Below are 18766 nucleotides of genomic sequence, written 5' to 3' on the forward strand. Positions count from 1 at the left end.
CTAGTTTCTTTCAGAATACGGCGTCAACTTCACCTAGTTGCGTCACTCAGTCAGCAGCAATTTCGACATGTCAATTTCGTCAGCTTCAATGAATAACTTCACTTGTATCTTGGTTTAATTTCCAACATTAAACAAATCTTATTGCAGATTCCCTAAATCATGGCTCTCGTATGTGAATTGCTAACTTCCGTGCATCATCCGAAGCCAGCTTTGAGGACACATTTTATTATTTTAGGTCTTTTCTTTCAAATGTACCTACCCTCAAGGCCTCAACAATACTTATTAAGATATTAGGTAAAAATATTGTAAAGAAAACTTCCCAGTTGCCTGGTCAAACTGTTTTAGGAATATATAAAAATCTACTCAAGAATGAATAAAAAAAAAAAAAAAAACATTCATAAGCAACACCATTTGTTATATATACCACCTATATTTTGTTTTTCCTATATCATCTATCTTCACTCATCGTCTTTCTCCTCACCCATCGTTTTACTCCATCTTTGTTAAATATCTCTATCTCTCAACTCTAATGGCTTCATCAGTTTACAACTTATTACAAGTGATTTTAGATATGAGTTCACCTTTATTAAACTTACCTTTCATACAAATTTTCTTCACCTTGATTCCATTAATGGTGGGGGCTATGTTGATGTACTTATATTCACCTTATTGGCCAGTTAGAATGGTGCCCGGTCCTCCAACAATTCCACTCATTGGGCACTTTCATCTTCTTATCAAGCATGGTCCTGATGTTTTCTCTCTTCTTGCCAAAAAATATGGCCCTGTTTATAGGTAACATATTTCAATATTCTACTTTCTAATTTACAGGGGGTTAGTCCTCGAGTGATTTCGGGGGAGTTGAGTGTATTTTAAATCTCAGAAATTTTGAGAGAGTTTGAGAGAGTGTAGGGAGTTTGAGAGAGTTTTGTGTTTTTGAGTTCAGGGAGTTTGGGGGAGTGTAGGGAGTTTGAGAGAGTTTATTAGAGGGAGTTTGGGGGAGTTTGAGAGAGTTCACTCCTAACTCATTCTCTTTTAAGAAACAATAAACCCTTATTTGCAAATAACATTGATCTTTAATCAAAAGAAAAAAATAAATGAAAATGATTATATCTCTGTATCAATAGTATGTTATTTTGTGCAACGAGATAATTTTTTTTCCCTTCAATTTAACGGTCTCCATACAATTCTAACTCCCTTTGTTCACGAACATTTTCCCACATATCATCCGCTATACTCTTTCTCCATGCATTAGCTTCTTGACGTTGTTGTTTTTGAGTTTGTTGTGTCAAAATTTCATCGTCATTTACAAGCGTTGATGGATGGATATCTTCCTCTTCCTCTTCCTCGACCGGAAACTCATCTGAACGGCATTCTTTTCGTAAGAAGTTGTGTAGGAATTCTGTTTCACCGAAACACAGTTTTAGATTGTCCAATCTTTGCAGTACTAATACTTACCTGATCCTCTTGAAATTTTTACGGTACACTTACAACTCAATATTCCACAACACACTCAAAAATCATAGCATTCCAACGGTTCATTAAAAGGATACATTGCTCAGAATCCGACTACTTTCAATACGTGCATACAGAATTCAGTTCCGGATTTCTCACACTTTGGTGTACCTAAAGTGATCAGAACTTCATGAAATTTCTACAGAAGGTAACCCTCATATATACAAACATCATAATAAAATTTCAGCTTTGTCCGATAAGCGTAGAATGAGATAAATAGGAATCCGTCCCCTATTCGGGATTTAAACTCAGCAGACCATAGTCATATATTGTGCAAGCTTTGCAGTAGCGAACGTGACCTGATCCGAGTGAAACTTTTACTGTACTTCTATAACAAGGTAAACTACGACATACTTAAATTTCATCATATTCCAACGGTTGAATTTAAAGATATCATTATAACAAAAGCACCGTATGAATTGGCTAAAACACGCCAATACGGAATGAAGTACGCCACTGTATTGAACTTTGGCATATAGAATAGAAGAGAAGTATGTGTCTAAATAAGATGACTTAACAAGTGAAAGTGATTCTAAATGACACACATGCAAAGTATCAATCCAATTAATGCATGATGACATAACAAATTATGAAGACAGCTGTAAAGGAATTCTGTTTCACCGAAACACAGTTTCAGATTGTCCAATCTTTGCAGTACTAATACTTACCTGATCCTCTTTAAATTTTATGGTACACTTACAACTCAATATTCCACAACACACTCAAATATAATAGCATTCCAGCGGTTCATTAAAAAGATACATTACTCAGAACCCGACAACTTTCAAAACGTGCATACAGAATTCAGTTCCGGATTTCTCACACTTTGGTGTACCTAAAGTGATCAGAACTTCATGAAATTTCTACAGTGGGAAACCTTCATATATTCAAACATCATACTAAAATTTCAGCTTTTTCCGATAAGCGGAGAATGAGATAAATAGGAATCAGTCCCCTATTCGGGATTTAAACTCAGCAGACCATAGCATATATTGTGCAAGCTTTGCAGTAGCGAACGTGACCTGATCCGAGTGAAACATTTACTGTACTTCTATAACAAGGTAAACTACGACATAATTAAATTTCATCATATTCCAACGGTTGAATTTAAAGATATCATTATAACAAAAGCACCGTATGAATTGGATAAAACACGCCAATACGGAATGAAGTACGCCACTGTATTGAACTTTGGCATATAGAATAGAAGAGAAGTATGTGTCTAAATAAGATGACTTAACAAGTGATAGTGATTATAAATGACACCCATGCAAAGTATCAATCCAATTAATGCATGATGACATAACAAATTATGAAGACAGCTGTAAAGGAATTCTGTTTCACCGAAACACAGTTTCAGATTGTCCAATCTTTGCAGTACTAATACTTACCTGATCCTCTTTAAATTTTATGGTACACTTACAACTCAATATTCCACAACACACTCAAATATAATAGCATTCCAACGGTTCATTAAAAAGATACATTACTCAGAACCCGACAACTTTCAAAACGTGCATACAGAATTCAGTTCCGGATTTCTCACACTTTGGTGTACCTAAATTGATCAGAACTTCATGAAATTTCTACAGTGGGAAACCTTCATATATTCAAACATCATACTAAAATTTCAGCTTTTTCCGATAAGCGGAGAATGAGATAAATAGGAATCAGTCCCCTATTCGGGATTTAAACTCAGCAGACCATAGCATATATTGTGCAAGCTTTGCAGTAGCGAACGTGACCTGATCCGAGTGAAACTTTTACTGTACTTCTATAACAAGGTAAACTACGACATACTTAAATTTCATCATATTCCAACGGTTGAATTTAAAGATATCATTATAACAAAAGCACCGTATGAATTGGCTAAAACACGCCAATACGGAATGAAGTACGCCACTGTATTGAACTTTGGCATATAGAATAGAAGAGAAGTATGTGTCTAAATAAGATGAATTAACAAGTGATAGTGATTCTAAATGACACCCATGCAAAGTATCAATCCAATTAATGCATGATGACATAACAAATTATGAAGACAGCTGTAAAGGAATTCTGTTTCACCGAAACACGGTTTTAGATTGTCCAATCTTTACAGTACTAATACTTACCTGATCCTCTTTAAATTTTATGGTACACTTACAACTCAATATTCCACAACACACTCAAATATAATAGCATTCCAACGGTTCATTAAAAAGATACATTACTCAGAACCCGAAAACTTTCAAAACGTGCATACAGAATTCAGTTCCGGATTTCTCACACTTTGGTGTACCTAAATTGATCAGAACTTCATGAAATTTCTACAGTGGGAAACCTTCATATATTCAAACATCATACTAAAATTTCAGCTTTTTCCGATAAGCGGAGAATGAGATAAATAGGAATCAGTCCCCTATTCGGGATTTAAACTCAGCAGACCATAGCATATATTGTGCAAGCTTTGCAGTAGCGAACGTGACCTGATCCGAGTGAAACTTGTACTGTACTTCTATAACAAGGTAAACTACGACATACTTAAATTTCATCATATTCCAACGGTTGAATTTAAAGATATCATTATAACAAAATCACCGTATGAATTGGCTAAAACACGCCAATACGGAATGAAGTACGCCACTGTATTGAACTTTGGAATATAGCATAGAAGAGAAGTATGTGTCTAAATAAGATGACTTAACAAGTGATACTGATTCTAAATGACACCCATGCAAAGTATCAATCCAATTAATGCATGATGACATAACAAATTATGAAGACAGCTGTAAAGGAATTCTGTTTCACCGAAACACAGTTTCAGATTGTCCAATCTTTGCAGTACTAATACTTACCTGATCCTCTTTAAATTTTTATGGTACACTTACAACTCAATATTCCACAACACACTCAAATATCATAGCATTCCAACGGTTCATTAAAAAGATACATTACTCAGAACCCGACTACTTTCAATACGTGCATACAGAATTCAGTTCCGGATTTCTCACACTTTGGTGTACCTAAAGTGATCAGAACTTCATGAAATTTCTACAGTAGGTAACCTTCATATATACAAACATCATACTAAAATTTCAGCTTTGTCCGATAAGCGGAGAATGAGATAAATAGGAATCAGTCCCCTATTCGGGATTTAAACTCAGCAGACCATAGTCATATATTGTGCAAGCTTTGCAGTAGCAAACGTGACCTGATCCGCGTGAAAATTTACTGTACTTCTATAACAAGGTAAACTACGACATACTAAATTTCATCATATTCCAACGGTTGAATTTAAAGATATCATTATAACAAAAGCACCGTATGAATTGGCTAAAACACGCCAATACGGAATGAAGTACGCCACTGTATTGAACTTTGGCATATAGAATAGAAGAGAAGTATGTGTCTAAATAAGATGACTTAACAAGTGATATGATTCTCAATGACACCCATGCAAAGTAGCAAGCCAATTAATGCATGATGACATAACAAATTATGAAGATAGCTGTAAAGGAATTCTGTTTCACCGAAACACAGTTTCAGATTGTCCAATCTTTGCAGTACTAATACTTACTACCTGATCCTCTTTAAATTTTATGGTACACTTACAACTCAATATTCCACAACACACTCAAAATATAGCATTCCAACGGTTCATTAAAAAGATACATTACTCAGAACCCGACTACTTTCAATACGTGCATACAGAATTCAGTTCCGGATTTCTCACACTTTGGTGTACCTAAAGTGATCAGAACTTCATGAAATTTCTACAGTAGGAACCTTCATATATACAAACATCATACTAAAATTTCAGCTTTGTCCGATAAGCGGAGAATGAGATAAATAGGAATCAGTCCCCTATTCGGGATTTAAACTCAGCAGACCATAGTCATATATTGTGCAAGCTTTGCAGTAGCAAACGTGACCTGATCCGCGTGAAAATTTACTGTACTTCTATAACAAGGTAAACATACGACATACTAAATTTCATCATATTCCAACGGTTGAATTTAAAGATATCATTATAACAAAAGCACCGTATGAATTGGCTAAAACACGCCAATACGGAATGAAGTACGCCACTGTATTGAACTTTGGCATATAGAATAGAAGAGAAGTATGTGTCTAAATAAGATGACTTAACAAGTGATAGTGATTCTCAATGACACCCATGCAAAGTAGCAAGCCAATTAATGCATGATGACATAACAAATTATGAAGATAGCTGTAAAGGAATTCTGTTTCACAAACACAGTTTCAGATTGTCCAATCTTTGCAGTACTAATACTTACCTGATCCTCTTTAAATTTTTATGGTACACTTACAACTCAATATTCCACAACACACTCAAAATATAGCATTCCAACGGTTCATTAAAAAGATACATTACTCAGAACCCGACTACTTTCAATACGTGCATACAGAATTCAGTTCCGGATTTCTCACACTTTGGTGTACCTAAAGTGATCAGAACTTCATGAAATTTCTACAGTAGGTAACCTTCATATATACAAACATCATACTAAAATTTCAGCTTTCCGATAAGCGGAGAATGAGATAAATAGGAATCAGTCCCCTATTCGGGATTTAAACTCAGCAGACCATAGTCATATATTGTGCAAGCTTTGCAGTAGCAAACGTGACCTGATCCGCGTGAAATTTTACTGTACTTCTATAACAAGGTAAACTACGACATACTCAAATTTCATCATATTCCAACGGTTGAATTTAAAGATATCATTATAACAAAAGCACCGTATGAATTGGCTAAAACACGCCAATACGGAATGAAGTACGCCACTGTATTGAACTTTGGCATATAGAATAGAAGAGAAGTATGTGTCTAAATAAGATGACTTAACAAGTGATAGTGATTCTCAATGACACCCATGCAAAGTAGCAAGCCAATTAATGCATGATGACATAACAAATTATGAAGATAGCTGTAAAGGAATTCTGTTTCACCGAAACACAGTTTCAGATTGTCCAATCTTTGCAGTACTAATACTTACCTGATCCTCTTTAAATTTTTATGGTACACTTACAACTCAATATTCCACAACACACTCAAAATATAGCATTCCAACGGTTCATTAAAAGATACATTACTCAGAACCCGACTACTTTCAATACGTGCATACAGAATTCAGTTCCGGATTTCTCACACTTTGGTGTACCTAAAGTGATCAGAACTTCATGAAATTTACAGTAGGTAACCTTCATATATACAACATCATACTAAAATTTCAGCTTTCCGATAAGCGGAGAATGAGATAAATAGGAATCAGTCCCCTATTCGGGATTTAAACTCAGCAGACCATAGTCATATATTGTGCAAGCTTTGCAGTAGCAAACGTGACCTGATCCGCGTGAAAATTTTACTGTACTTCTATAACAAGGTAAACTACGACATACTCAAATTTCATCATATTCCAACGGTTGAATTTAAAGATATCATTATAACAAAAGCACCGTATGAATTGGCTAAAACACGCCAATACGGAATGAAGTACGCCACTGTATTGAACTTTGGCATATAGAATAGAAGAGAAGTATGTGTCTAAATAAGATGACTTAACAAGTGATAGTGATTCTCAATGACACCCATGCAAAGTAGCAAGCCAATTAATGCATGATGACATAACAAATTATGAAGATAGCTGTAAAGGAATTCTGTTTCACCGAAACACAGTTTCAGATTGTCCAATCTTTGCAGTACTAATACTTACCTGATCCTCTTTAAATTTTTATGGTACACTTACAACTCAATATTCCACAACACACTCAAAAATAGCATTCCAACGGTTCATTAAAAAGATACATTACTCAGAACCCGACTACTTTCAATACGTGCATACAGAATTCAGTTCCGGATTTCTCACACTTTGGTGTACCTAAAGTGATCAGAACTTCATGAAATTTCTACAGTAGGAACCTTCATATATACAAACATCATACTAAAATTTCAGCTTTTCCGATAAGCGGAGAATGAGATAAATAGGAATCAGTCCCCTATTCGGGATTTAAACTCAGCAGACCATAGTCATATATTGTGCAAGCTTTGCAGTAGCAAACGTGACCTGATCCGCGTGAAAATTTTACTGTACTTCTATAACAAGGTAAACTACGACATACTCAAATTTCATCATATTCCAACGGTTGAATTTAAAGATATCATTATAACAAAAGCACCGTATGAATTGGCTAAAACACGCCAATACGGAATGAAGTACGCCACTGTATTGAACTTTGGCATATAGAATAGAAGAGAAGTATGTGTCTAAATAAGATGACTTAACAAGTGATAGTGATTCTCAATGACACCCATGCAAAGTAGCAAGCCAATTAATGCATGATGACATAACAAATTATGAAGATAGCTGTAAAGGAATTCTGTTTCACCGAAACACAGTTTCAGATTGTCCAATCTTTGCAGTACTAATACTTACCTGATCCTCTTTAAATTTTTATGGTACACTTACAACTCAATATTCCACAACACACTCAAAATATAGCATTCCAACGGTTCATTAAAAAGATACATTACTCAGAACCCGACTACTTTCAATACGTGCATACAGAATTCAGTTCCGGATTTCTCACACTTTGGTGTACCTAAAGTGATCAGAACTTCATGAAATTTCTACAGTAGGTAACCTTCATATATACAAACCATACTAAAATTTCAGCTTTGTCCGATAAGCGGAGAATGAGATAAATAGGAATCAGTCCCCTATTCGGGATTTAAACTCAGCAGACCATAGTCATATATTGTGCAAGCTTTGCAGTAGCAAACGTGACCTGATCCGCGTGAAAATTTTACTGTACTTCTATAACAAGGTAAACTACGACATACTAAATTTCATCATATTCCAACGGTTGAATTTAAAGATATCATTATAACAAAAGCACCGTATGAATTGGCTAAAACACGCCAATACGGAATGAAGTACGCCACTGTATTGAACTTTGGCATATAGAATAGAAGAGAAGTATGTGTCTAAATAAGATGACTTAACAAGTGATAGTGATTCTCAATGACACCCATGCAAAGTAGCAAGCCAATTAATGCATGATGACATAACAAATTATGAAGATAGCTGTAAAGGAATTCTGTTTCACCGAAACACAGTTTCAGATTGTCCAATCTTTGCAGTACTAATACTTACCTGATCCTCTTTAAATTTTTATGGTACACTTACAACTCAATATTCCACAACAACTCAAAAATAGCATTCCAACGGTTCATTAAAAAGATACATTACTCAGAACCCGACTACTTTCAATACGTGCATACAGAATTCAGTTCCGGATTTCTCACACTTTGGTGTACCTAAAGTGATCAGAACTTCATGAAATTTACAGTAGGTAACCTTCATATATACAAACATCATACTAAAATTTCAGCTTTGTCCGATAAGCGGAGAATGAGATAAATAGGAATCAGTCCCCTATTCGGGATTTAAACTCAGCAGACCATAGTCATATATTGTGCAAGCTTTGCAGTAGCAAACGTGACCTGATCCGCGTGAAAATTTTACTGTACTTCTATAACAAGGTAAACTACGACATACTCAAATTTCATCATATTCCAACGGTTGAATTTAAAGATATCATTATAACAAAAGCACCGTATGAATTGGCTAAAACACGCCAATACGGAATGAAGTACGCCACTGTATTGAACTTTGGCATATAGAATAGAAGAGAAGTATGTGTCTAAATAAGATGACTTAACAAGTGATAGTGATTCTCAATGACACCCATGCAAAGTAGCAAGCCAATTAATGCATGATGACATAACAAATTATGAAGATAGCTGTAAAGGAATTCTGTTTCACCGAAACACAGTTTCAGATTGTCCAATCTTTGCAGTACTAATACTTACCTGATCCTCTTTAAATTTTTGGTACACTTACAACTCAATATTCCACAACACACTCAAATCATAGCATTCCAACGGTTCATTAAAAAGATACATTACTCAGAACCCGACTACTTTCAATACGTGCATACAGAATTCAGTTCCGGATTTCTCACACTTTGGTGTACCTAAAGTGATCAAACTTCATGAAATTTTACAGTAGGTAACCTTCATATATACAAACATCATACTAAAATTTCAGCTTTGTCCGATAAGCGGAGAATGAGATAAATAGGAATCAGTCCCCTATTCGGGATTTAAACTCAGCAGACCATAGTCATATATTGTGCAAGCTTTGCAGTAGCAAACGTGACCTGATCCGTGAAAATTTTACTGTACTTCTATAACAAGGTAAACTACGACATACTCAAATTTCATCATATTCCAACGGTTGAATTTAAAGATATCATTATAACAAAAGCACCGTATGAATTGGCTAAAACACGCCAATACGGAATGAAGTACGCCACTGTATTGAACTTTGGCATATAGAATAGAAGAGAAGTATGTGTCTAAATAAGATGACTTAACAAGTGATAGTGATTCTCAATGACACCCATGCAAAGTAGCAAGCCAATTAATGCATGATGACATAACAAATTATGAAGATAGCTGTAAAGGAATTCTGTTTCACCGAAACACAGTTTCAGATTGTCCAATCTTTGCAGTAATAATACTTACCTGATCCTCTTTAAATTTTTATGGTACACTTACAACTCAATATTCCACAACACACTCAAATATAATAGCATTCCAACGGTTCATTAAAAGGATACATTACTCAGAACCCGACTACTTTCAATACGTGCATACAGAATTCAGTTCCGGATTTCTCACACTTTGGTGTACCTAAAGTGATCATAACTTCATGAAATTTGTACAGAAGGTAACCTTCATATATATAAACATCATACTAAAATTTCAGCTTTATCCGATAAGCGTAGAATGAGATAAATAGGAATCCTTCCCCTATTCGGGATTTAAACTCAGCAGACCATAGTCATATATTGTGCAAGCTTTGCAGTAGCGAACGTGACCTGATCCGAGTGAAACTTTTACTGTACTTCTATAACAAGGTAAACTACGACATACTTAAATTTCATCATATTACAATGGTTGAATTTAAAGATATCATTATAACAAAAGCACCGTATGAATTGGCTAAAACACGCCAATACGGAATGAAGTACGCCACTGTATTGAACTTTGGCATATAGCATAGAAGAGAAGTATGTGTCTAAATAAGATGACTTAACAAGTGATAGTGATTCTAAATGACACCCATGCAAAGTAGCAAGCCAATTAATGCATGATGACATAACAAATTATGAAGATAGCTGTAAAGGAATTCTGTTTCACCGAAACACAGTTTCAGATTGTCCAATCTTTGCAGTACTAATACTTACCTGATCCTCTTTAAATTTTTATGGTACACTTACAACTCAATATTCCACAACACACTCAAATATAATAGCATTCCAACGGTTCATTAAAAAGATACATTACTCAGAACCCGACTACTTTCAATACGTGCATACAGAATTCAGTTCCGGATTTCTCACATTTTGGTGTACCTAAAGTGATCAGAACTTCATGAAATTTCTACAGAAGGTAACCTTCATATATACAAACATCATACTAAAATTTCAGCTTTGTCCGATAAGCGTAGAATGAGATAAATAGGAATCCTTCCCCTATTCGGGATTTAAACTCAGCAGACCATAGTCATATATTGTGCAAGCTTTGCAGTAGCGAACGTGACCTGATCCGAGTGAAACTTTTACTGTACTTCTATAACAAGGTAAACTACGAAATACTTAAATTTCATCATATTCCAACGGTTGAATTTAAAGATATCATTATAACAAAAGCACCGTATGAATTGGCTAAAACACGCCAATACGGAATGAAGTACGCCACTGTATTGAACTTTGGCATATAGAATAGAAGAGAAGTATGTGTCTAAATAAGATGACTTAACAAGTGATAGTGATTCTAAATGACACCCATGCAAAGTAGCAAGCCAATTAATGCATGATGACATAACAAATTATGAAGATAGCGGTAAAGGAATTCTGTTTCACCGAAACACAGTTTCAGATTGTCCAATCTTTGCAGTACTAATACTTACCTGATCCTCTTTAAATTTTTATGGTACACTTAAAACTCAATATTCCACAACACACTCAAATATAATAGCATTCCAACGGTTCATTAAAAAGATACATTACTCAGAACCCGACTACTTTCAATACGTGCATACAGAATTCAGTTCCGGATTTCTCACACTTTGGTGTACCTAAAGTGATCAGAACTTCATGAAATTTGTACAGTAGGAAACCTTCATATATACAAACATCATACTAAAATTTCAGCGTTTTCCGATAAGCAGAGAATGAGATAAATAGGAATCAGTCCCCTATTCGGGATTTAAACTCAGCAGACCATAGCATATATTGTGCTAGCTTTGAAGTAGCGAACGTGACCTGATCCGCGTGAAAATTTTACTGTACTTCTATAACAAGGTAAACTATGACATACTTAAATTTCATCATATTCCAACGGTTTAATTTGAAGATATCATTATAACAAAGCACCATATGAATTGGTTAAAACACGCCAATACGGAATGAAGTACGCCACTGTATTGAACTTTGGCATATAGAATAGAAGAGAAGTATGTGTCTAAATAAGATGACTTAAAAAGTGATAGTAATTCTCAATGACACCCATGCAAAGTAGCAAGCCAATTAATGCATGATGACATAACAAATTATGAAGATAGATGTAAAGGAATTTTGTTTCACCGAAACACAGTTTCAGATTGTCCAATCTTTGCAGTACTAATACTTACCTGATCCTCTTTAAATTTTTATGGTACACTTAAAACTCAATATTCCACAACACACTCAAATATAATAGCATTCCAACGGTTCATTAATAAGATACATTACTCAGAACCCGACTACTTTCAAAACGTGCATACAGAATTCAGTTCCGGATTTCTCACACTTTGGTGTACCTAAAATGATCATAACTTCATGAAATTTCTACAGTAGGAAACCTTCATATATACAAACATCATACTAAAATTTCAGCGTTTTCCGATAAGCGGAGAATGAGATAAATAGGAATCAGTCCCCTATTCGGGATTTAAACTCAGCAGACCATAGCATATATTGTGCAAGCTTTGCAGTAGCAAACGTGACCTGATCCGCGTGAAATTTTTACTGTACTTCTATAACAAGGTAAAATACGACATACTTAAATTTCATCATATTCCAACGGTTGAATTTAAAGATATCATTATAACAAAAGAACCGTATGAATTGGCTAAAACACGCCAATACGGAATGAAGTACGCCACTGTATTGAACTTTGGCGTATAGAATAGAAGAGAAGTATGTGTCTAAATAAGATGACTTAACAAGTGATAGTAATTCTCAATGACACCCATGCAAAGTATCAAGCCAATTAATGCATGATGACATAACAAATTATGAAGATAGATGGAAAGGAATTCTGTTTCACCGAAACACAGTTTCAGATTGTCCAATCTTTGCAGTACTAATACTTACCTGATCCTCTTTAAATTTTTATGGTACACTTACAACTCAAATTCCACAACACACTCAAATATAATAGCATTCCAACGGTTCATTAAAAAGATACATTACTCAGAACCCGACTACTTTCAATACGTGCATACAGAATTCAGTTCCGGATTTCTCACACTTTGGTGTACCTAAAGTGATCAGAACTTCATGAAATTTCTACAGTAGGTAACCTTCATATATATAAACATCATACTAAAATTTCAGATTTGTCCGATAAGCAGAGAATGAGATAAATAAGAATCAGTCCCCTATTCGGGATTTAAACTCAGCAGACCATAGTCATATATTGTGCAAGCTTTGCAGTAGCAAACGTGACCTGATCCGCGTGAAAATGTTACTGTACTTCTATAACAAGGTAAACTACGATATACTCAAATTTCATCATATTCCAACGGTTGAATTTAAAGATATCATTATAATGAAATCATGCAATTCTTACCAAGATCTTTTGAACCACAAATTAGGGTTTTGACAGAGAGAGAGTACGCACAAAAAAAAAACTATACACACAATCAAAATAAACAATCATGGAGATCAAAGATATGAAAAATAATCAAAATAGTACACAAATCAAACTATTATAAACAATCATGGAGATCAAAGAAGAAGAAAAACATACCTGGAAAAAACGTTTCCTCTTCTTTCTCCTATGGTTTTCTACGCACCAAACTCCTTCCCAAATCTCTACTCTTTTGAGAGATTTGTTGTGAGACCAAAATACACTAAAATCTCCTTCAAACTCCCTAAAGCAACCAACTCCCTAGTATTGTAGGGTTTTATGACTAACAGGGAGTTCAAGAGCTTTTTTAAAACTCCCCAGCGACTAACAGGTGTTTTCTAGAGAGTTTAGGAGACTCCTCTAAACTCCCCCACGACTAACGGAGATTTGGAGAGACTCCCTCAAACTCCCTCAGGACTAACAGGAGAAAACCTAAATACATTAAAATCTCTCGAACTCTCCCACGACGAACCCCCTGTTACTTTTGATTGACCTTTTTTTTCTTTCTATGGCGTACCACGGGATATTTTTCTTTCCCATGATTTCATGCGCCGTGGGAAATTTTGGTTTTGATTTTGTGGATTCTTTCTAGAAACGTGACTTGATCTGAACTACCAATGCCATAACCATATTTTAAAATTAATTATGAGATTTGCACATTTTTGACGGTGATAGAAGGAAGTTGATCACCAGTTATTTTCTCAAAACCCAAATTAATTGTCAGTAACTAATGCATTATGATTTGTAAAAATAAAAAACAGGTTTCACATGGGTAGGCAACCTCTAATAATTATAGGAGACGCCGAATTATGTAGAGAAGTCGGCATAAAGAAATATAAGGATATGCAAGATCGAAGCCTTCCGTCTCAGATATCTGGGGACATGATCCACCAAAAGGGTCTTTTCTTTTCAAGGTATAAGATCATTCTTTTTTTCTCTATGCTATAACAATTTTTCTCTATGACTATAATTGTCTTCACACCTGAAACTTTTTCTTCTTCTTTATATGGTGTTCACAGTCGATTTAAAACTACTTCGTACATATTCTTTTGTTAGGATATTTCCTGCATAGGAAGACTCTTGTAAGTTTTTGATGAATATCCTTCAAGGATTTTATGCGGCATATTAGAAGCATGACTAGTCCGTATTAGAGTGTATATATTCTTGCTCATTGGAATGATTGTTTTACACAAGGTTGCATTTTTATCTCATTGGATGACGAAGTTAACTATGTTGCAGTGGAACGCGATGGACAACAATGAAAAACACTGTCGTATCAGTGTATCAACCTTCCCATATTACGAGTCTTCTACCCATGATGCAGTCTGTTATCGAGTCTGTCGATCAACATCTTCCTACTTCCGAACAAGAAGACATCTTGTTTTCTCACCTTGCTCTTCAATCAGCAACAGATATTACTGGTCTGGCCGCATTTAGTTTTGATTTTGGTCTCACAAAAACATCCTCACTCGATGATTCTATCATTCAGAACGATCAAGACAATGGCAATGTAGTCGCAGATTTCGTGAAGCAACATATTGATTGCACAACTAAACTTCAGATGGATTTATCCGGTTCATTCTCAATTATGCTTGGAATACTATGTCCTATACTTCAACCCCCATTTACATGAATTTGGGAAAGAATTCCAGGTACAATAGAATGGCGAATAAGGCAATCGCAGAAGAGTTTGTTAAGTAAGGTTGAACAGATAGTTGAGAAGAGAGCAATCAAAAAAGACCGACGATCAAAAGATTTCTTATCCCTCGTACTAAATGCGAGAGAGTCGGATGACATAAGGTTGAGAAACGTTTTTACTTCCGATTATGTAAGTGCACTTGCCTATGAACAATTACTTGGGTCTACAACAACAGCTTTCACTTTGTCAGCGGTACTTTACCTCGTGGCTGACCATCTTGAAGTGGAAAAGAAGTTGATCGAAGAAATTGATAGTTTTGGTGGACATAATTTGATACCTACAGCTGATGATCTTCAGCATAAGTTTCCGTATCTTGATCAAGTACTTGATTATTTCTTCTCTACCTGTCTTTTCTCCACTCTTTTTTTTTTTTTGTTTTTTCGTATCCCGTGATATGTGTGGTGTGTTGTTATTGTTATGCATTACTGTCGTCCTATAACATGATTTTTGTAACGCATATAGGTGATAAAGGAATCATTGAGGTTCTTCCCTTCATCCCCACTGAACCAAGAAAAGCATCAAAACAAGTAGAGATAAGAGGTTATGTCCTTCCAGAGGTAACATTTAACAAATTATTTAGACTTGATTCAAACATGTCATCCAGTTAGTGAATGGTCCAGTTAACTTCGTGTTTGTATTTGTAGGGTACATGGATTTGGTTGGCACCTGGGATCCTAGCCAAAGACCCTAAGAATTTTCCAGAACCAAACAAGTTCCGGCCGGAGAGATTTGATCCGAACTGTGACGAAGAAAAACAAAGACATCCGTACGCTTGGATCCCTTTTGGACTTGGACCCCGACAATGTATTGGAATGAAATTTTCTATTCAGGAAATGAAACTGACGTTAATTCATCTCTAACAAAGATACTTATTTAAACATTCTCCAAACATGGAAAGACCTCTCGCTTTGGAGTATGGAATCATTCTCAACTTCAAGTATGGCGTCAAGTTGAGAGTCATTAAAAGAAAAACCTAGTTTGATGCGGATAATAAATGACATCATGATGTACATATATTACAGTTACCTTCAGCGAAAAGAAGCATTTACAGTATAGTAACCAACCAAAAAGTTGCTTTCAGGATTGCTAGCGGTAGAGGAATGACTCGAATATGGTTTGAGTGTGTCTGGATGTACATTTTTAGGGGACCCTTCTGTTGATGCCCCGGAAATTATCGGTCCATTGGGATAATTGCTTGAGATTGTTATCAAATATTCTCATTTACTTACATTGAAGGAAATATGGTGGTTTATTTATTGGCCAAGCGGAGGGCTTCTACCGGGTCTCAATCGGTAAAGTGCGTCACTATGCTTGTTTCATGTTGTAGTGGGATTGATAGATCGAATTTGTGTGTTTATCATCTCGGATGATTATAACTTATTTTTTATTTCTACTGTTGTTATTTTAATAAATCTTTTTCGTGAGTTGTTTAACGAAAACCAACTAAAAAGTCAGGTACTTGACCAGTTCCAGTTGTTGCTCCGAATTTTTCCTTATCATGCATGGGTGTTGTGTACCCGATAAAACCCTAAATTGGTCTCTTCTAGATACCAATTTTGGATGGTTTCTTTTCTTGTGCAAAGAAAAAAACACCCATATAATTGCTGCAGAATTTTGGATGGCTTCTATGGCTCACTTTCCATGGTAGTTTTTTTTTTTTACACTTTTATAAATTTGGACACAATGGAAGAGTACAAGCGTCATCCTGGAACTGTAAGGACTGATATCGTTGAGAAACAATAAAATGGGCAGAATAAGAGGCATGAACAGAGTAAAACAACTTAATGCAATGTGTGAAAGAACTTGTGTTATCTACCTTGACAACATTACGATGTGAGGAGCTTCTTCGATTGCACAAGTTGTAAATAACTCAACAGACACCAACATTGTAGATATGGCGCCAATTAAAAATGATGGAAGATTCTGATGGAAATTCAGGGTAATAGGGGATGAAAACAAAGGACGAAAAGAATGCTGTATCGCTGGAACTTCAAGGCCTTGCAATTCTTTCCAGCAATTATTTCGACCATTCCCAAATAATTGGCGAGCATAATCGGTGAGCTTTCATATTGTTGTCAGGATACAATGAAGCCCTAACAACGTTGTTGGATTCAAAGGTTATACTCCCTTAATCTAACCAAGAAAACACTGTAATTAATTCTGAAGATGTTTAGAGAGAAAGAGTTTTTTGATGATCGGAATGGGACAAAGCCTTCGCTATTTAAAGAGGAATTCATGCCTTTTGGAGATGGCTTTTCATCTCCAACAGACACTTTCAAAGGGCATCCATTAATGGTCGAACACAGCCGGGAGGGTCTACCCCCCCCCCCCCCCCCCCCCCCCCCCGGATAACAACATACATTATTGAAATCATCCAAAATTCTCCCCCTATTTTCAAAATTGAAAACAACACAAAAAAACAAAGTAAAAAAATTTTAAATCAGAGCGGCTGCATCACCAAAGTGTCTTCCTACGTACCCAGTGGGATCAAGCCAACATAGTTCACGCTTAGTTGGGAAATAAGCATTTTCGTAGAAATCAATACATAAATGATAGGTATCTTTTGGATTTGAACCTTCACTTAGTGTAAGAAATTCAAAGCCTTATCGGGGTTCAGTGGTGAAACCAATCTTGAACCAAGAACCTCATGTGATAAAACTGGAATTTCCACACACACTGATTTATGAGATAGTGTATTCTGTATCCAGCACATTAATGAGTCACTCAGAGAGCGGTCTTTTTCTCTTAGGAAACAATATGCTTTCCATACTCATATAGGCAAGTCTCTAAGGTGCTTCTGCAGTACACCTGCAAACAACTATAGACTCATTAAGCATTTTCATCTATCCTTTTTTCTTGCAGAGCCACTACACTAATTTGAAATGGGAAGTTTATAACTAGTGCACCATAAATTGTTGGTACCACATTGAGCCTTGTTCATCTTTTTCAAATCATCGGTTGGGTTTCTGCTATGGGTGATTAACATTTTTTCACATACCTTAGTCCCATTTCCCCACATTTTATTGAAAACATTGATTTGATAGACTCTTTGTGAATGGGCATGCCATGTACTTCGTTGAGTCAATAAGCTTAACCGAAACTACTCCTTTCTTGAGTAGTTGTCTCACAATTTGATGTCTAATACTTGCATGTCTTGACTTCCCATTATATGTCTTGTTAGCGACATTAAAAATCCTAACCTGATTATCACAATTAATCGAGACTGCAGGAGTTGGCTTCTTCCAAAATAGGATCTCCTCAAGTAAGTTTCTAAGTCATTCAACATCCTTACATGCAACCGTAAGTTCTATCAATTCTGACAACATTATTGAATCAAAAATACAGGTTTGCTTCTTGGAACTCCAAGACACAGCAGCACCTCCTAATGTAAATATCCATGTACTAGTCGACCTGGATTTGGATTCCACATTATTCCAATTAGCATCACTGTATCCTTTTAATACAGTGGGATAGCCTTGAAAATGAAAACCATAATCAATGGTTCCCTTCAAGTACGCCAACACTCT

At 35.6% G+C, this 18766-nt stretch overlaps 1 pseudogene; it reads left to right on the top strand.

Moving 5' to 3' along the window:
- Window positions 1-515: 515 nt before the first annotated feature.
- Window positions 516-16216, top strand: LOC113352314 (annotated as a pseudogene).
- The last annotated feature ends 2550 nt before the right edge of the window (window positions 16217-18766 follow it).

This window comes from Papaver somniferum, chromosome 2 (assembly GCF_003573695.1).
Source record: "Papaver somniferum cultivar HN1 chromosome 2, ASM357369v1, whole genome shotgun sequence".
NCBI lineage: Eukaryota > Viridiplantae > Streptophyta > Magnoliopsida > Ranunculales > Papaveraceae > Papaver > Papaver somniferum.